This window comes from Carcharodon carcharias, chromosome 9 (assembly GCF_017639515.1).
Source record: "Carcharodon carcharias isolate sCarCar2 chromosome 9, sCarCar2.pri, whole genome shotgun sequence".
In the NCBI taxonomy this organism is placed as follows: Eukaryota; Metazoa; Chordata; class Chondrichthyes; order Lamniformes; family Lamnidae; genus Carcharodon; species Carcharodon carcharias.
In genome coordinates, this window is record NC_054475.1 from 47463054 (window position 1) to 47484665 (window position 21612).

Genomic DNA, 21612 nt, shown 5'->3' on the forward strand with positions numbered 1-21612 from the left:
ATGGAGTACTTGGTAAAGTAGTCGATGATAATGATGAAGTCAATGCCATGGACATGAACGAGGTCAGATGCAACTTTGGACCAAGGATGGGTAGGAACTTCATGTGGAATCAGTCATTCTTAATGCTGATTTGGCATATGCTCTTCTCATGCCTCGCACTTTTTGACGAGACCTTCAAAGTCATTATTCATACCCAGCTGACAGACTGTCTCTCTTGCGAGACTTCTTGTCCAATCTATGCCGATGTGTGAGTGAGGAACTTGTTGAAGAATATCAGGTTGTAAAGATTCTGGTATGATGATCTGCTTGCCTTTAAAAGCTGGGAGATGCCCAGCTCATCCCGATAAGGCTAAAATAGTCTCACATGTTCATGGACTTGCTGAATTGAATCAGGCCATCCTTCAGTGATGGCTTTCTACAGTTTCTGTAGTGTGGAATCTTTCTCCTTTTTTTGTAGCTGCTGGCATTTACATTACGCAAAATGTACCAGATCAATTGATGGACTTGCATTCTCTTGCAAGCATTACATTGAAACTGTCAATTTTGTTGAAATGTTCTGGATATTTTGATGTCAGGTGGTGAACTGAGGTGAAGGGAGTAGTTTCTGAGGTTGATCTGTCATATGATGTCTGTCTGATTCCATGGATTGTCACTATTGTGCGGTCACAGCATGCTGGTGGTCTGCAATAACTGGGCCTTTAGTTTCCATGATGTAGAACATTTGTGGCACCAAGGAGGATTGATTGTACTTGTACTCCAGGAACCATTGTATGCTAGAAGTTGTACAGTAGCAGTTTCACCATAGTCTTCCATGTCTGTGGATACATGTCTTTTATAATTCGTAGAGGTGGTATGTTGGCCAATAACAAGTAGTTGCCAACTTTCGTAAGGCAGATCATGTGAATCTTGGCAAACACTTCAGATGGTATGGCAATGTTTATGTTTTCCACAAGATTGATGGTGTGAAACCTGTGTTCACCACTCTTCATCTCATTACGCACTTCATTGTCATTTTTTGGTTGTCTGTCACCTCATGTATACGTTCCTGACGGGATACCGAATGTTCATTCTTACTGCTTGAAGGCACCGGTGTATATGATATCTTTGGAGCAATGCACTGCTCTTTGTAGCTGCATCAGCCTTTGCTCTAGTGCACTGCCACTGCCAATGGCCCTTTCTGCCACATGCCTTGTAGAATTGCTGGAAAGCTGGGCATTTCCTTGGTGCATAGAGAAAGCCATACCTTCCACATGTCTTGCTAGGTTTGGGTGTTCTAGTGAAGGCATACACAATTGTGCTTAGGACCTGTAAGCTTCATCAACCTGCAAGGATTGCTTCGTACTTACGTCCATCCTTGAGTAGTTTGTCGATGCTATATGTTTTGGGCTTGTCTAGCTGATCTAGCTAGGATGCTTCCATGGGAGTGGATACAATCAGCAACTCAACAATTCTGTCTGCTAGCTCTGCTTTTGAAAAATCACTCTGCATCTGCTGATGAAGTGGTCTATGGATTCTGCAGGCTGTTGTCAAAATGACATGAATTCTAGTCGATGAATACAAAAGTTTAACCTGATACTGAACAAGTCTTTCAATGTAGTCCATATCTTTTGGGGGTTCATTGTTTCTTCTGCTGTTCAGTCTGTGTAGACCTTCATTCTCGATTGCTAGGTGAATTTTTATGGCTTGCTTTTCTGGTTCAGACACACCTGAATCAAGAAACCATAGCTCTGTACACTGTTTAAACATTTTGAACTCGGATGGTGGATCTGCAATCTCACCACAAAGGATATGTTGTTTACAAGCTATTTACTTGAGCACTATCACTGCACTGTTCTGTGCTGTGATTTCAATACTCTCTGATGCTGGAAACTCGTTGAGGTCTGACCAAAATGTCAAGGGTCATCTCATGTCATGTAGCATGCTCTAAGGCTGTTCACTATGTCGTACCTTTACTCAATCTTACTGCCTGGCTGTTTTACCACCACTGCGCACGTGTGTTTGTATAATGATATAAAAGCAATCAAAAGGGATTGGGTAAACCTATTGAGACTAGGCACATGAGAACCTTTATACAAAGGTAGAAAGCTTGAAGATATCAGCAGCAGAGCCGTGTGTGCTGTGTTCTCTGCTCACAGGCCAAAGTGAAACTGAGACTGGATCAGAGGACACACTTCTCTTCTAGTGATGGCATGCTGCTATCCTTAAAGGCATATTACAACAGCAGGGCAGGGTAGGACAAGGCAGATGAGAGGGGAGATGCTTGGTAATTGGACATGAGCGCTTTGCACCAAGTCTGCACCCATTTCTAGCCCTATAGTAATCTTCCATCATCAGTTTCAAAATAAAACAATAATGACAGAGTGAAATCAGACATTATTATTCTCCTAGTAATGCTGGATGCTTCTAATACTAGCATGTTGGTGTTAGAGATGGTTGGGGCCTTTAAACTGCAGCAAGTACAAGAGGTCTGCAACAGCAAAGATTTTTTGCAACACTCCGGGCACACCAAAAAATATTCTAATTAGATTGACATGAGGAAATTTGATATTTGTGAGGAATGTCTGGACCTTCTTCACCAAACAAAACTGAATCCATTTGGGAAAATTGTGAGAGTTAAACAGAGAGAAAAAAATCCATGCCAGTAATGAAGGCTCACACTTATTCATTAACTGATACTATTTAAAGCAAATTAATTTAGCCAGCTTTAGGTAGGCTGGCAGGTCAAAGACATGTTCCAGCAAAGTCATCAATCTCCAAGCATTTCAATTAGGTGAGAAACTCAGCAACTCTTCTGGCACGCAAATACTGTAACACAGAGCCGCATAGCTGACCTTTACATGCCTCTCTGATCTCTGCAGTCTGCAGATGAACTGGATCACAGTCCTTTGCAATAAATAGCACCAAATAATTAATTTAAAACTATTAATTAATGGTATTGTATTAACCTAGTTAGCTGTCAAATACGATGAAATAGACTATATTTAAATGTGTTCATGTCTTACTTTGGAAACTGATACAGCTTATAGTAGTTATATTGGATTTTGTCATTACTTTTGGGAGTCAAAACTCTGAACGCTCCATTAGTTCAATTTAATTTGGTATTCAAATTTCAAATACTAAACCTTGGCTCAAAATTTCAATTTATGCAATTCTATTTTGCATTTACTGACATTAATATTTATAGTGAAATTGTTTTTCTTAATCCTTGCAGCTTGCAGGAGAGGAGGGCATGATCATCAACAAATAAAATACAAATTTTTCTATTTCAAACATATGTGTTAAAATACAGGATAAACTGTGATGAGCACTGGGTTGAAGCAAAACTCCGTACCCTTATAGAAGATCATTTTTTCTATTTGCTTGAAAGCAGCTGTCTACATAACATCAGTCACAGAAGTCCAAAAAACTCATTTTGTGAACCACTTTGAGACATTTCATCAACATGATTAAGCACTAAAAGCTAGTATTTGTTTACATTATATTAAATAAATGGTGAATTTACTTTTATGTGGTATAAAACTGACAAGTTAGATAAATACTAGTTTAGTGTACCCTGGAAAAAATCATTCCAGCTGATATGTTGGTTTTTGTTAGTAAGCTGGTTCTCCATTCCTACCTAATTTGTTAGTGGTCGTAAAATGGTGTTAAAATACAACAAACACTGAAAAAGTGACCTCCATTTCAGAGCTCAGTGCTCCCATTTTACTGGTCAGAAGGATGAGAGTTATGACATTATATGGGTAAGGTACCAACTAAGCTACCAGTGCCCAGGTAACTGTACATCAGCCTGACTCAATGCTTTCTAGAGAGACAAAAATCCTCCTCATAAGAGATTATTCATTAAAACCCACCACAGATCTGAAATATTCACCATTTAGAGCTCTGAAACTCAAGGTTACACATGCTATTTGTTTACACAGTCATCAGTGGTGTGGATGTAGGAGCAGATTATTTACCCACCTTCTCAATTAGAGAAGGGCAAATGCAAACTGAGGGAAAGAGGTCACAGGACAAGAAGAAGCTAAGGACAAAGCCCCTTAGTGGTTTAGCTGGTAATGTGTGGTGTGTCAGTAAAAATGAGTCAGCTCATATCAACTAGGCTTTGTCAGAAGTATTCAATAGGCTTCAGCATTTTCAGTGGACAATATGAAGTTAGAATCAGCCAGATCTCTCACTCCTGATTCTAACTGACAAGTAAGATAAATACTAGTTTAGTGTACCCTGGAAAAATTCATTCCAGATGATATGTTGATTTTTGTTAGTAAACCGGTTCTCCATTCCTACCTAACTTGTTAGTGGTAGTAAAATGGTGTTAAAATACAACGAACACTGAAAAAGTGACCTTCATTTCAGAGCTCAGTGCTCCCATTTTACTGGTCAGAAAGATGAGAATTATGACATTATATGGGTATGGTACCAACTAAGCTACCAGTGCCCAAGTAACTGTATATCAGCCTGAGGCAAAGAACACATGCAGTGATGGCAGGATTAGGTTCAGCTGTGCTGTTTCCTTATGATGACCATCTTTTCCCAGTCATAAGCCACCCAAAAGCATCGTAATTAAATAAGGTGTGGGCATGTGTAGAATGGTCTATTTGTGCAGTTATTTTCTTCATGTGTGATCAGATCACTTTTCAAGTCTGTGCTCCATGATAGTTTTGAAAGGTTTTTTCCCCATAAATACAGTTTGGGAAATGTCTGGTTTCCCATCCAGTTTTCATTTGTGAGAAGTACCAGACTGAAACTACACTGCCCACTTCCAAACTAGTGTCCTCCTATGAACAAAAACTGGCCCATACTCACTGTCAACATACCAAGAAGTTAATGATGCCTCTGGAACCACAGTTCAGGCCAAGGCATGAACTTCAGGGCAATCGAGTTAAAAAAGGGAGAATAAAAGGAGTGATTATCTGACTAATGTTCTACATTGCTGCAGGGTTTACTTAATAGGGAGGACCCAAAGGGGCTGATTTGTTTGCTACTACAGTACTGGCGTTTGTTGTCTTCTCTGATGTAAAGCCTTACATATAGCCAAGGATATAATTAGCAAATATCCCACATAAAAATAATTTTAAGAACTGCGAATTTGTACATTTTTAAGCAAATTATGTAATGTTTAGAAACAAGGCTACACTATCAGAACTGGACCTCATTACAAACAAAAACAAAAGTGCTGAATAGAATATGCAAGTAAGAACAATTAGATGCAAGAGACTGGAGTCAATGCAGCTGCCCATTATAGAATATAGTGTAGGTTGCTATACAAGGGGACAGTTACTACAGTTTTCACAGTAGTCTCTCAACCATATTCAGACTTACCAGAGCACACTACTGGCATTATTGTAATAATAGTGCCCTTACACAGGTGCTCCTCCTAATCAGCATTTTGGTTTGTCTTTACAACTCCTCTTTCTGAGTTGAATTGTGAGATTCTTTTCTGCCTATAATTTTCTCCAATTTCTTCTAAAGTTGCTGACTTGCTGTTGTACTATTTCACAGGAGCCAATCATTCTCTGGTGCCTCACCCAGGTAAGCCATTCTTCATCTGTGAGGCTAGATAGTGAACTTTTGGCAGATTATTCGAGTGTAGAGAACATCACTTCCGATTAAACTTCATTCTCACCTCATGTCAACATATGTATACTGTCCAACAGTATCAACCCTAGTTTATTCTCACTCCCAAACCAAGAGTTGCTGAGGCTAATTGTATGAACCCTATTGCCCAGCTGGTTGAAATTGGCAAACATAGATTTGGTATTGAAGTAGAGAACTCTTGTCTGTATGATTTGGTTCTAAAATGAAAAATGCATTTCAACCATGTCAATTCTCATGAATTGATCGCAAAAGATGAAATTTCACAATCAAATTCAGCCTCACTTGCAATCCCACAAGAGGGCTCTGAAATCTTGGGATTTTTCTGCTGCCAACATTTGCTCAAGGAGCTGGATTGGGACTGGGTTGCTGAATTTCTGTTTGTTGATCAGTGACCTGGTCACAGAGGACAGCTCTGCTCTGGTCGTTCTCCACTCCAGCAAATGCCAGGCACGGCAACAGGGTTTTGGTGGCCTGGAGATAGAGCAATAACAGCACGTTGCTCAGCTCCTCCCAGTTCACTGGCAGCTTGAGCAGTGGCCATGCCCACCTCCTCCTCTCTATCTGATCAATCGGAGTGCCCGCCCTCCATGATTGACAGCTGCACCATCCACCTACAGGCTAACATGATCAACACACCTGAAGGGGTTGCGGGGGGTGGGGGTGGGGTGCGGCAGGCAACCCATCCTGATGGATGTGACTTTTAATCAATTGCCTGCACTTGTGCTTTGAGGTTGTGTGTGCAATTAGTGGTTGGGCATGTAGATGTTACCTTTATCCTACAACTGCCAATCGTGTTCCAAGGTTGTGGTTGTTTGGTGTGCCACTGGCCTCATAAAAGGAGTCACTATCATTGGTGGGTTTTCGGGTGATTGATGTTGGCACCAGCCAATCACAACCAGAGTCTGATCAAATGGACAAAAACTTGAATCTATGATCATAGCAGGCAAGATTGGATGATCCAATCTAAGAACAGGTGATGGGGGAAGATGGGACACACTGAGGCCCATCTAACTGTTTTGGGGCACAACCTCTTGACAACTTTACGTTATATCCTCAATGATGGGCTGAGTCCAAGACAGAGGTAGTCAACCCATGTGGACTTTAACCTTTCATGCCAGGTTGGAGTGCAGGGAATAACTCCAGGGGTAATGAGGATGAACTGCAAGGAAATGTTAAGGTGAGGCATATATAGGCTGGAGACCCAATAGCACTGGTGACCTAGTTTGTCCTGAGTCTTGATGCTGTCATCAAGTCTCCATGTACAACTAAACATGTTTTAATATTTGACCAGGTATGAAGCAAGAGGAAACAAGGGTAAAAGAGAAGACAGGCAGCTGTTGTGGGTGTGTGTTTGTAGCTGAGTGGGTCAGGTAAAAAATATACATTTTGGTACTAGCATGAAGGCAGTAAAGGAGGTTAAATTTCTGTGCTGAAGCCCTGGTTACTGCCATCCGTGGCTCTGAGCCTGCTGTTCAATACACTAGAATGTTTTATTAATAATATCCTGGCCTTTATATTAGTGCCTTGTCAAATCAGAATTTTCTAGAAACAGGTCTTGGGGTCATTTGACTAAAATTCGCCCTCCACTCCTACCCCCACTATGCCCTTTTTATATTCTATGGTTCTGGTATTGCCTTGATATTATGTTACCCTAATGATGGTGAACTCTCTCGTCTCCCTGGCAGCATCCAGCAGCTGTAATGTCTGAGTTCTGCAACCAGTGCGTTTTTCTGCAAGCCTCTGAGAACAGAATGTGGCGTTGAACCCCTCCCCTTCAGGTGGAACCATGATCATTTTTTATTCATTCATAGGACACTAGGCCAGCATTTATTGCCCATCCCTAATTGCCCTTGAGAAGGTGGCGATGAGCTGCCTTTTTGAACCGCTGCAGTCCATGTGGTGTAGGTACACCCACAGTGCTGTTAGGGATGGAGTTCCCTAGGATTTTGACCTATTTTGATAATACCAGGGTAGCAGGTAGAATTTTTTAAAATGTTTTTTGTGAAGCATTTTCAGGTATGGTAATATAGGCCTGAATTTTCTGGTCAGCGAGCGGGGGCTGGCCCCACTTGCCGACGCGTAAAATGACGCATGGTAACATCAGATGTGCACGTGTTCACCGCACGTCATTTCAATCTTCAGTTTGGCAGGCGCGCACTGGAGTTGGCTGCACACCCACCGAACTATCACCGTAAGGTTGGCGGGAAAACGAAGAGCCCAGGCAGCCTTTGCATTTATCATTAAATCTCATCCACGGGTGGGATGAGGTTTCATGATGTGTTTATAAATTGAATTTAAAAATCTATTAAAATTCATTGACACTTCCCAGCTCATGTGACACTGTCAACATGAGGGGACATGTTTTAAAAATGTTTTTTTTCTTTATTTAAATTTTTCAAAATCAAACTAATTTCGCTGAGGCAGCTCTGGCCTGAGCACAGGCCCTGACTCAGCCTCCTTCCCCCCGCCCGCACAGGGAGCGCTCAGCGCTTCTGGGTGCACGTCATGCTGGATGGGCCTTAATTGGCCCGCCCACATAAAATGGCGACGTGCAGCCGATTGCAGGCGGTGATCGGCTGCGCGCCCACCTGCCCACACCCGCTCCTGCTCAGCAACCCCCCCACCCCCGATGGGAAGAAAATTCTCCTCATAGTTTTATAAATACCTCTAACCTGATGGAGATTAAATAAGCCACTATAAACCAACTGTCAATCCATATTTGCTTATGTTTTAAAAAAATTAACCTGTGAATTTTTATACCAAATCTCTTGATTTTTAAGAGTTTGTCTCAATTAATGAGATGGTGAGGTTGGCATGTCTGATAGCCTACTGAACCATAACTGAAGGGTGGGGGTGGTGGGCGCACTGAAGAGGGTAGATGAAGGTGTATTTCTGCTTCATTCAATTATTGAAAAAAGTGCCTCAGTTTTAAGAAAGTTTACTGAACACTTTTACAGTTGTGACAGTACAGGAAGGCTTTGGTGCCAATACAGAGTGCTGGAATGTGAACTCTTATTTGTTACAAGCTTCTGATCCCAGTCATACTACTGGGGGGCAAAAGGGAATAGAAAGAAACGTTGGAGAGAGGGAGTCAGCACCAGGCCACCCCCACTTGATTTCCAAACAGATGACTCAGGGTGAGTGTAGGAGGTGAACTTGGAATAGGTTCTCCATCTGCCCTTTTTGTGACATTCAATGTATGGGAAAAGGAAGGACACAAAAAGGCAGAAGCACAGACAGCAGGTTTATTGGCATTATTTACAATACCACCATTCCTACGTCAATCTCAGACTGGCATTTATGTAAAGATGTGGTACAAAAATCGTAGCAACACGTATATTTGACCAATAATGAACTTTTGGTGGATTACTGAGGCCATGCAGTTTAATAGAAGATGCAGTGGACTCATCGGACTCATCTTCAATCAACTTGCTACTCAATTACATACCTCTCACCCCTCCTGCACACCTATTAATTCTCAATTCCTCTCAGCAACTTTGTTTTCTGGAGCACAATGAAGCTGATTGCAAGGTTCAACTTCACTGCATGTTGAAAAAACATGAGAAAACTAACAGCAACCCTTGTACAGAAGATTGAAATTAAATGATGAATACCAAAATGCAACTGTTCTTTCACAATTTTAGAAATAGGAGGTTTGGAATGCTAGAATACTTCTCTATTGTTAAATATGCTTCTTAGCCTTGAAAGGTTAATGTATTATCAATGCGATCAAGAGAATAGCACAGGTGCTGACATGTTGTAATACCACGCTATCAAGTGAATTCCATTTCCATTTAAGTGACCGACAGCCAAAGCTGCTCAGCTGTACAAGGTCCCGTGTTGCAAGCTGCACATCTTTAAAGTTACTGAACAAAATTTATTTGCAGCACATGCATCGGCAAAAAGTACTTACTGGAAAATGTCAAGGGCTGCTCAGCATCATCACACATATGGCCGTTTAAATATATCCTTTTAGCACAGATGTCAAATGCAGCAGCTACCTTTTCTGTATGGTTTCTGTGTTTGCACTCTCAGGCTTTGCTGCTTGTTCCCCAGAGGACCTGTATCATCACTCCCAACAGGATGTAACATAGCAGCTGTTAAACCACACAGGGAAGGGGTCGACTTACATCCAGTCAAATGCATGAAAAATTCACGCCGTTTCTCAGGCAATCCCTTAACTGATTTTATGACGTCCATTTACTTCTGAACATGGATAAATGATTAAAATCTCATGGGGCAAGCCAATGAAACTGTATAAAACAGATTCATCAAGGCTTTTCTGAGTGTTAGTTGCAAATGACCTTCCCAAAGGCTCAAGCTGTAATCAACTGTTTAATTATGAAATGCATGTTATAAAATTATTTCAGTACTGTACTCAAATTGTTTTCTAAAAAAGTTTTGACTTGAATTACTCAATATATTTTCTTTTATTTATTCTTTCACGTGATGTGGGTGTCACTGGCAAGGCCAACATTTGGCGCTCATCTTTAATTACCCTTTGTACAAGAGTAGCTTGCGGGGCCATTTCAGAGGGCAGTTAAGGATCAATCATGTTGCTGTGGATATGGAGTCACAAGTAGATCAAACAAGGTAAGGGCGGCAGATTTCCTCCCCATTTGGGGAGGAAGTCCTGCCTCAGAGCTGCCAGCCAATCAGAGGGCCAGCAGCTCTCTGGTCACCAACGTCACCAGGAGTAGTGGCCATTGCTGTGACTGCAGTAGTCCTGGAGGGCACCATGTAACAATGGAGTCCAAACTTTAAGGTAAGTTTAGGACCAGGCTGGCAGGCTGGAGCGAAGGTGTGGGATTCATGAGGGAGGGGAAACATGGCACTGGGAAGTTCTTGGGGGGTCCCTCCAATGGGCACAGGGGGCAGTAAAGGTAGAAGCTAGCCGCCTGGCTGGCCACCAGCCCAACTATTGAGACCTGCCGGGCTGCACACTTGGCTTGAGCCTCTCCCGCTCTGGGTAAAATCAGAGCAATGGTGGGAGCAGGCCATTAAGTGGCCCATCTTTCTCAGAACTCCATGTTTGAATCCCGCTAATTCTACCCCTGCCTCAGTACCAAAACTGGTCACAAGTGGCATCCTATATGACCGAGACAAAAATAAACAATCCTTCATTGTCATTCTCAACCTGTCTGCGCCTTTGACACCGTTGACACACCTTCCTCTTGCAACGCTTCTTCACTATCTTGCAGCCTGATGGAACTGCTCTCGCCTGGTTCCATTCTCATTTATCTAATTACTTACAACTGCTTCTCCTCCTGCTCCCACACCATTTCCTCTGGTATCCGCCAAAGATCTATCCTTGACAGCGCCCCCCCCCATCCCATTTCTCATTCACATGCTCCTGCTCAGTGACATCCTCCAAAAAACAGAATTCGTTTTCACAAGTACTTCACCCTTACCTCTTGTGAATTCTCCACTATTGCTAAATTATTAGACTCCTTGTTTAACATGCAGTACTAGATGAACAGAAATTTCTTCTAATTAAACATTGGGAAGACCCAAGCCATTGTCTTTGTTTCCCACTACAAACTGTTTCCAAGCTGCTCACTTCATATATCTCCCTGGCAACAGACTGAGGTTGAACCAGACTGTTCGCAATCGTGGTGTCATATTTAACCCTGAGGTGGGCTTCGGACCATAGGTCCATGCCATCGCTAAGACAGCTTATTTCCACTTATTTCCGTAACATCACCCAATTCTGTCCCTGCCTCAGCTCATCTGCTGCTGAAACCCTCATCTAAGTGATTGACTCGTTTATTCCAACATAATCCTGACTGGCCTCCCACATTCCACCTGCTATAAGCTATTATATTAAAGGAGCTACGTGAATACAAGTTGTTGTTGTTATTCAGACCTATATAGTGAATTTTCTGCATCACACTACTTTTATGAAGCTGATTCTAGGAAGCTTTACAGCTGTAGTCAGAGCTGGGATGCCAGCCACAATCAAATCATACATTAATGCATTTTGTAAGAATGTTAACATATTACAATATCTTATCAAACAAGATTAACAAATCTACTGATCCATCAATAGCTTCAGAAACCCCAGAGGAAAACAAACTTTAAACATTTTCCTGAGCCATATAAGCCCAAATGAAATAATAGAGTACGGTTGCTAAGTGGAGGTGCAGTCATTGTTACTTATATGTATCAAGCTGCATCATCAGAGGGAAAAAAACAGCAGTAAAACTAACCAATAATTAAATGGGAGCTTCAAACCTATTAAATAATTGCCATTTCTCACCACCTTACCTGGGAGAGACCTTTATCGCGTTTCTGCCAGGGAAAGAGCAGTGGCTATAACCAGTCAAACCCCTTACCATGGGGTACCTAACACCATCCGAGTCATGGTGAAGGGCAGCGAGCAAGGAACAGGAATGGATAGGACCTTCTTCACCAAGAGAATCCTATTCAAGCTGTGTGGTTTTGAGGCTGCGGAGATCTGCTGCCTTCAGGATTTCCCCAGCGCTGGTTTCTTTGATGTGACCTTCAAGCACGTGGCAGCTTGTGTCAAACTCCTGAAGGTGTTTGAGGAAAAGAAAGACCTGCCAGAAATGAAGATCCTGACGGCGGAGCCGCTCTTTGTTCTACCGTTGCATCGTGAACGGGTTGCGACGGTACATCTATACAACCCCTACGTCCCTGTCGCTGACGTGCTCACCTTCCTTACCAGGTACTTTGATAAGGTTGGGAGCTGCACTGAAGTTAAAGATAATTTGGGGATCTGGACGTGTAAACGCCAGGTTAAGGTAACGCTCAAGACCGACGGTAAGGGAGCCGTTTTCCACCCCCCTTCCAGATTCGCTATCGGGGGAAGCCGTGGGTACCTTGGCTACGCTGGGCAACCCAAACTTTGTCGCTCATGCGGCAAGTCTGGTCATGTGGCGGCCAGCTGCAGTGCTGTCCTCTGCAAGAACTGCAAAAAGGAAGGGCACCAGACAAAAGATTGTAAACAGGCTAAGTGCTGCAACCTGTGTGGCGAGGCAAGTCATCTCTACAAGACCGGCCCCAAACGTTGCTGTACTTATGCACAGGCAGCTAAAGCCAACGAGGGGGAAGCAGAAGAAATGCCTCGTGTCACTCCAACCACCAAGGCCCCCAGGGAGAACAACGAGACAAAGGAGGACACAGAGAGAGACAAGGTGGAGGAAAAGATTGGGGCAACAGACAGCCAATCAACAGCACTGCCCCCTGATCCTCCCACTCCTCAGGAGAGCAAATCAATGGAGGAGGAGGAGGCAGCAGTGGGAAAGCAGCAGGGGGAGTGGCAGCTGGTGAAGAGAGCAAAAAGGAAGAAGGGGCAAAAAAGAAACCAAGCCTCTTCCCAGACAAGAGTCAAGAGGCGTCTCCTATCCGACACAGATAACAAGAGCAGCAGCTCTTCGGACGAAGAAGTGCCAGGGCGGCGCCAACAGAAGAAGCGACAAAACGCTAGGGAGTTGGAGGATGAGACACCCAAGCTCCAGAACATTGGAGAAAATGAGGAGACCAACGCACCCCAACTTTGCCCACAACCGGAAGAGGCCAGTGCACCACAACCCCAGGAATCTGGGAACAGTGAGGCGCTCAGCGCACCCCAGCTCCGGGAAGCTGGGAGCAGCAACGCCTCAGAGGGGGAGAGGATTGGAGAAGCTTCTCCAACAGAGGACATTTCAAACCCCGCTCTCTGCACAGACTCCCAGATGCCACCCGAGCAGAACATCTCCAATGGGGAGGTTCAGGACGCTTTCCTCAGCCCATCCCAAGTGAAGCAATTTGAGCACACCACGGGTATGAAGGAACTCTCAGAGACAACAGGTTTGGTAAGCGACTAACTGCTTTAAAATGGGTGTAAAGATTGTATCCATAAATGTGCGTAGCATTAAATCTACTACGCGATGTGTTGCGACCTTGGACTACCTTGCCAAGGTCAAAGCTGACCTGTTGTTTCTGCAGGAGTGTGCGATACCGCACCTCAGCTCCTACAGGCAATGGTCACGATGGTGGTCCCATGGGCCATCGATCTGGTCGGGAGGAAACGACTCTCGTTCCTCCGGCCTGGGTATTCTGCTGCAGGAAGGCAGCTTCACCGTCTCCCAAGTTAAGGAGGTGGTGGGCGGGCGCCTCCTCGTAGCAGACGTAACGTACAAGAATGCTCCACTCCATTTAATTAACGTGTATGCCCCGTCAAAAGGGGCTGAGCGGCTGGAGGTTTTTCAGCAGCTCCCACTGCTGCTGGCGACCTCCAGACCGGTCATTCTGGGCGGTGACTTCAACTGCATCATCGATGCGGCTGGACGATCCGGCAGGGCCGACAGCAGATTGGACGCTACGTCCAGATCCCTGATGGAAACAGTAAAGGATGCCAAGCTGCACGACGTCTTCAGCAACACTGCAGATGGAGCGCAGCGTAGATACACCTGGTCGCGGCCAGACGGGTCCGTCTGTTCCAGGATAGACTTCCTGTTTGTGTCCCGTGCTTTCACAGTCAGATCCACCGACGTCAAGCCGGTGTTCTTCTCTGACCACTGCCTCCTACTGGCTGACTGTCACTTAGAGAAGGACCAGAGGGTTGGCAGGGGGGTATGGAAGCTAAACGTGCAACTGCTGATCCCAGAGAACATTGAGGAGCTCAAGAGGGATTACAAAGGTTGGAGAACCATGAAACCCCTCTTTGAGTCACTGACACACTGGTGGGAAGTGATCAAGAGGTTTTTCGTCCTCAAAGGCACCCAGAAAGCTAGAAAGGAACAGAGGGAAATGTCCCGACTCCAGAAAAACATGCAGAATCTGCTCTGGCTGCGGTTGATGGGGGTCGATATCAAGGAGGAACTCCAAGAGGTGAAGAGACAGCAAGCCTCGCTCTTTGCCTCGGAGGCGTCCAAGATCATCTTCCGTTCCAGAGTCCGCTCCGTGGAGCAGGATGAGACGTGCTCACGTTTCTTCTTCCAAAAGGTACACAGAGAGAGCTCTGTGATCAGCAGCCTGAAGGAAGAAGACGGCTCAGTAAAGTCATTGCAATCTGACATTTTGAGGATTAGCAAATCCTTCTATACCGGATTGTATGACGTGAAGCCCACAGACAGCACGGCCTCCCAGTCCTTCCTGTCCTCTATCATGGAGGTCTTAGATGACAGTACACGGGAGAGTTTGGACAAAGCGCTAACTCCTGACGAACTGACTGAGGCCCTTGAGTCCTTCGAGAAGAGTAAAACTCCCGGAAGCGACGGCTTGCCGACGGAGTTGTATTCGGCTCTGTGGGACTGGATCGGCCCAGACCTGCTAGAAGTGTACGAGAGTATGCTCCTGGCCGGCAGTATGTCAGAATCCATGAGGAAAGGCATTATCACCCTCATCTACAAGCACAAGGGGGAAAGGGAAGAAATTAGAAATTGGCGACCCATTTCACTGTTGAACGTGGACTATAAAATTCTGTCCAAGGTCATCGCCAATCGGGTCAAATCCGCTCTGGAATTGGTGATCCACCCTGACCAGACCTGCACTGTGCCGGGCAAGAAGATCTCTGACAGCCTCGTGCTGCTCAGGGATATGATTGCCTATGTGCAGGACAGGGGTGTGGATACCTGCCTCATCAGCCTGGATCAGGAGAAGGCCTTTGACAGAATATGGCACACCTATATGGTGGATGTGCTCTCCAAAATGTGGTTTGGGGAGGGAATTCACAATTGGATCCAACTGCTCTACACTAACATCAGTAGTGCAGTCTCAATCAATGGGTGGGAATCAGATAGCCTTCCTATTAAATCTGGAGTCAGGCAGGGCTGCCCTCTCTCGCCTGTTCTTTTCGTGTGTTGCATAGAACCCTTTGCTGAGTCCATCAGGAAGGATCCGAGCATAAGAGGAGTGACGATCCCAGGTAGTGGAGGCACTCAGATCAAAGTCTCCCTGTACATGGATGATGTCGCCGTCTTCTGCTCAGATCCGCTGTCGGTGCACAGACTTATCCACATCTGCGACAATTTCGAACTGGCCTCGGGAGCCAAGGTAAATCGTGGGAAGAGCGAGGCCATGTTCTTTGGGAACTGGGCTGACCGATCCTTTGTCCCCTTCACTGTCAGGGCTGATGGCCTGAAGGTGCTGGGAATATGGTTTGGAGGGACCAGGGCACGCGTTAGGAACTGGAAGGAGAGAGTGTCTATGGTGAAAAGGAAACTGGGCATGTGGGAGCGACGCTCCCTCTCCATTGCGGGTAAGAACCTGGTCATCAGGTGTGAGGCGCTCTCGCTGTTGCTGTACGTGGCACAGGTCTGGCCCATTCCACAATCCTGTGTGGTGGCGATCACCCGAGCCATCTTCCGCTTTATCTGGAGGTCGAAAATGGATCGTGTCCGCAGGGACACGATGTACAAGCCTCTAGATAAAGGGAGAAAAAACGTGGCCAACATCGCCCTCATACTGATGGCCACCTTTGTGTGCGGCTGCATCAAGCGGTGCGTAGACCCTCAGTACGCAAACACCAAGTGTCACTACATGCTGAGGTTCTACCTCTTCCCGGTGTTGCGAAGGATGGGTCTGGCCACGCTGCCGCGGAACGCTCCAAGTAATTGGACTGTGCCGTACCACCTGTCCCTCGTGGGAAAATTTATGCAGGGAAACACCTTCGACCACAAGTCCGTCAGGCAGTGGTCGGCACGTAACGTCTTAAAGGCCCTGAGGGAAAAGGAGAGGGTGGATCCTGTGGGATGGTTCCCTGAGCAGACTGACAAAGTCATTTGGCAGAATGCCTCATCACCAGAACTTTCCAACAAACACCAAGATGTAGCTTGGCTGGTGGTGAGAAAGGCCCTCCCTGTAAGATCCTTCCTACACGCCAGGAGTCTCACCCTCTCTGCACGTTGCCCTCGAGGTGGCTGTGGTGGGAAGAGACCGTTGTTCACCTCCTTGTAGATTGTGTCTTTGCAAAGAAGGTCTGGAGAGGGATGCAGTGGTTTCTGTCGAGGTTCATCCCGAGCAGTTCTGTGACAGAGGACTCTGTGCTCTACGGGCTGTTCCCAGGGACACACACCGAGACAAACATCAACTGCAGCTGGAGGATCATCAACTCAGTGAAAGACGCTCTTTGGTCTGCCCGAAACTTGTTGGTTTGCCAGCGCAAAGAGTTGTCCCCGACCGAGTGTTGCAGACTGGCACATTCCAAGGTCCAGGACTACGTGCTGAGGGACACAGTTAAGCTTGGGGCAGCCGCTGCAAAGGCGCAATGGGGAAGGGTCGCTGCCTAAGACCTTTCTGCCACAGTGCACTGGGGGGCTGGGAACTGTAAAGAGCCCCTCAGGCTGTACAGATTAAAATGTATGTCTGCCAATGATTGAAATATTCATTGATTTTTCTGATACACCTTGTGTTTCATGTTGTAAAAGTTGAACCTGTTTGTATTTTTGTAATGGTGATTTGAAATGTTTCGAAATGTTTTTGAAGATTTATGAATAAAGTATATTTTTGCAAAAAAAAAATTGCCATTTCTCACCAACTTCACTGCACTGTTAGCAGTGACAGGAGGCAGTCACAACAGGTGATACAACCTGGCATGAACATGTGATTTTCTTCAAGTAATACTTGGTTGCATCGTTCTAAAAATAGATGACAGCTGGTGGGTAATTTATCCCTATGAAGTTACAATTTATTCTATCTTTGAACAGAATAGGCTGAACTCTTGAATATGTGTGTGTATCTCTGCGGATGGCTTTGTAAGTCCAAGCATCACTTAGTGTGCTGCTTAGTTGAGTGAAAATCTCATTTTGTCCAAAATAAAGTTGTGTTAACCTCGAGTAACCTTTTGGTGCTTAAAGTATTAATTGCCTTCCATCAGAAGTAGTCTTTGAAGTAAACCATGAGAATAATGGACAGATCCATGGAAACTTACTCTAGGCAATGGATAATGACCAGCAACAGGTCTCTATGGTGCATGAGTTATTTATACGTTGCTAGCTTAGCAAGCAGTGCCAGTTTAAGGTAGATTTCAGGATATATCTATCACTTAGTTTGTAATTCACACCTTCATTTCAATTTATTTAATCGACAAATATCTGAATACTAAATAGGCATCAAATGAGTTCACACAGCATTTCCAGATGAGGTTATAATTATAAAGGGCAGAATTTTGCCCCTGTCGGGGGGCGGGGGGGGGCAGTTTAGGAGCAGGTGTGTGGAGGCGCACCTCTGGTCGGCAACCCCAATCGGGGGCATGCCACCATTTTACATGGGTGGGCCAAGTTGGGACATGTCCAACACTTTGTTTGACAATTTTATTAAAAATTTTAAAACCTACATGAAACCTCATTCCGCCCATGGATGAGGTTTCATGCTATTTCTTAAGCTCACCAGGGCTCCTGGCCTGCCCGCCAACCTTAAGGTTGGACCGGCGGGTCAATTAATTACTTTAACTACTTTGTCAATGGCCTCAATTGGCTATTGAAAGGTCGGCGGGTGCACAGCTGATTCTGCTGAGTCCCCGCTGACCTGAGAATTTAAATGGGGCGGGGTGACGTCGGGAGTTCCGCCCAACATCATCCCGCATCATTTTACACGTTAGCGAGCGGGCCTCCCCCACCCCCCTGCTTGCCAACCAGGAAATCCTGGCCATAGGATAACACAGGATAAAGACGGTGAAATACAACAATATGATTCACCACCACCACCACCCCCAACCGATTCCAACATCAGTCAACATAACTCAGTTACGAACAGATTCAATGTGAAAATCCAGTGGCAATTCAAACTTGTTTGCTAATAGAACCAAAGGTAAACAAGCAACTGATAACAACTGTTGTAATATGGGTTCTTTAGATGGCTCAATGATGAGATCTTGAGACTTGTATATTTTAACATGAACCATTTATTGTCAATGTTTAACTATTTACAGATCCCAGGTTACTGTCATGCATGGTGCTGTTACCTCCATGCAGGCTGCTTCCAGAGTGTTCTCTCTAGACTGTTCTCTCAGTCTATTACCATGTGACTCTATACATTATGCTGTGGGCAGTGCTATTCTGCAGTCCCACGTTAATCCTTGCTCTGCCGAGCACCTTTGCATTACAATGGCATGGAGGTACATACAACATCCCCCTTTCTTCTCTGAAGAAAATGTTCTTTTTCCCATGGAGTGTAACTATTTGTAATAGAACCTTTACTTGCTACCCCTACACCCCCATCTCAAGTTGCTGACTTTATAAATTCAGATTGTCCTGAGGCTTGACAATTCCTCCAAATCTCGATCTGTCACTTTTAGAGGAACGGTAGTTGTACTCTATGTTTCTGGTACTTTGTTATCTCCATTTGATTTGTTTTTTGCTCTCCTTTGATTGCATTTCTCTTTATTAACAACTCATCTGCTTTTCCTGGATACTGTGGGCTTGTCCCATTCCTTCCGAGAGGAATGTGCACTCCGTCATCCCTGGAGTGGACTTGAATTTTCTTTTTCCAGCGCGTCCGCCATGTTCTTGCTGGACGTATACATTTCACAAATGGAACCTTCATTTCCACATATTTCACAATTTCAGCTGAACATTTGTTTGCTGTTTTATTTTCAAACCATTTTGCAAGCTTATGAATCTTTTCATTCAGCTCAATGGTTCGCAGTGTATCTGAAACATCCAGTGTTCTTTCTTCTTCTAGTTCCTTGCACTTCAGTGTTAGATTTATGTTTTCCAAACTCATTTCTATCTTTTTTTCTATTTGTAACAGAACTTCGTTTTGGTTTCACTGTCAGCCAGGTCTGTCTCTGGCGAAGTCTTAACTTGTTTCAGTTCTGTAATTGTGCTGCTCATGGCTTCATTATCCACTCACAGTTTGAAAAGTTTGACGGCTTTTCCTTTCAATGCCTCCTCTTTTCCATTCTTCAGCTCTTCAGCCTGTTTCTTGCAGCTTTTGGCTTCCTCCTGGAATATCGAACATTGCTGAGTCTTCTTTGCCAACTGGTTCATCAGTTTGTTCAAAGTGACATTATATTCATTTTCCTTCACTTCATAATTTTCCAGAGGAATAACCTTTGTTCAAAGGAATCCTTGTAGCATGTGAAGGTTAACAGATTTGTCGTCTGTCAACAGTTTTTCCTTTCCTTTGTGATGCTCACTTGCTTCATCTTGAGCTTTCCTGTAATTCAGCATAATCTCCTTGAGTTTCTTCTGCTGTGCTTCCATTATGCTGGTTAAGGCAGTCTTCGTTTTGTCATATTGCTGAATGGTTATGCATTCTTTTTGCATTTGATCCTGAAGAATAATCAATTGTTCTTTCAACTGTTCATTTTCTTGTTGACCTCTTACGCTGAAGCCCAGAGTGAGGTGGTATCATTTTGTTGCTACTGATAATTCCAATGCAGCTTTTCCTGAAGCAATATTCAACATCCCCTATAGCTCCTCATGTCTTTCCATGGCTGCATATTGATTCTTCAAGGAGTCCTTCAGGGTTGCAACTTCTTTATGTGTCTTTTCTGCCTGCTGTTTTGCCTGGCAGTACATATGGTTGAGTTTTCCCAACTCTCACTTTGACTTGCCAACTGTGGAATTGAGGATTGCTATTTCCTTCTGAATCCTTTGTGACGTCTCTGAATTTTTGTTTTGTTCAGATGTTGAACAACTTGGTTCATTGGACTTAAGTTTATCGTGCATTTTCAAAGGTATATACTCAGCTTGAATCTTGTGCTTCAATTCTTCCATTTCTTCATTTTCCTGTAGAACATTTCATTTACTTTTTGCACATTTTGCTTTTTTTGAGTTACCTCATGCTCTTGGCTCTTCTTTTGTCCTTTCTCTGGGGTTTCTTGTTGCCCTTGGTGCTTTATTGGGAGTTACCCTCTCACTGGGGTCTATTGTTGTCCTCAGTGCTTTACTGGGAGTTTCCCACTCTCTGGGGTTTTCTGTCCACCCTCAGTACTTTATTGAGAGTTTAAAATAGATATCAAAGCCTTTTAGTATCTCAGCAAATTTTGTTAATTATGGATCTATACATTGCCAGTGGGGTAATTCACCAGCAAATGAACCAAAGATAACTAAAAACTTATCAACTTGTACTTCTTCTGATTCCCTATTTAATCCTGTACTTCTCCTGTACACTAAAAATTGTCTTCTCCAAGACTCCCACTTTTTGGTCTGGTTTAGCCCTTTCCATGGCACAAATGCATCTGGCTCTTCTAATTTTCCGTCCATGGCTGTTTTTTCCTTTTGTAGTTACTGCTTTAAATGCCATTACCACTTTAAGAGCTGTCAGTGCAGTGACCTTTTTTTCCTCTAAGGTTGTTTCTGCAGTTGTCGATTTCTCTGTGTATGTTTCCCGCACTATTCCCAATTTTGGTGGGCTCCCAGCAATCTTGGGCCTTTTTTTCAAACTGTTTTAAACTTTTAAGGTAAGAGCATTTCCTTTCTGGGCGATTCTTTTCTTTTTCTCCTGAATGGCTTTTTTGAACTGCCCATGCTATGGGAGTTTTGGCGGGCATGCAGTCCAATTGGGGTCCTTTTTTAAAAACAAACTTAAAGTGACAGCATTTTGTTCTTAAAATCTGTAGGTCTTTTTTTTAATGCTCTGCAGATTCTGCTTACACTTTTGACTCTGCCAACCAACTTTTACAGGTTTGTTTTTTAAACCTTTGATTTTTACTTGCAGCTCTCTTACAGCTGCTTTCTGGATGCTGAGCCCTTGGGACCGCCACCTATTTTAAAATGTAAGTACAGCTACTTTTTTGTATTTTTGCTCACCATCTCCTGAACAGTGCCACTTGGTTCTTGCAATTTTCTATATGGACTTCCACTCATTCTGGTGAATTTCTCACTTCCAAGTCTGTAGAGAAACTTCTTTGACTTTTTCTTCAAATTTTCCTCTTAAGTGTGTGTCTGTCCAATTAAGCTTCAGTTGCTTTTAAAGCTTTTCATACCTTGGGATGCTGTTCCGAGTTCATGTAGATAGCTGCCACCTTTCATATCACTGCGGATCACCATTCGGATTATGGTACTATCTCTGATGTGATATGTTGTAGAAGATCCCATCACTGCCAACCATGTTGTACTATGCTGA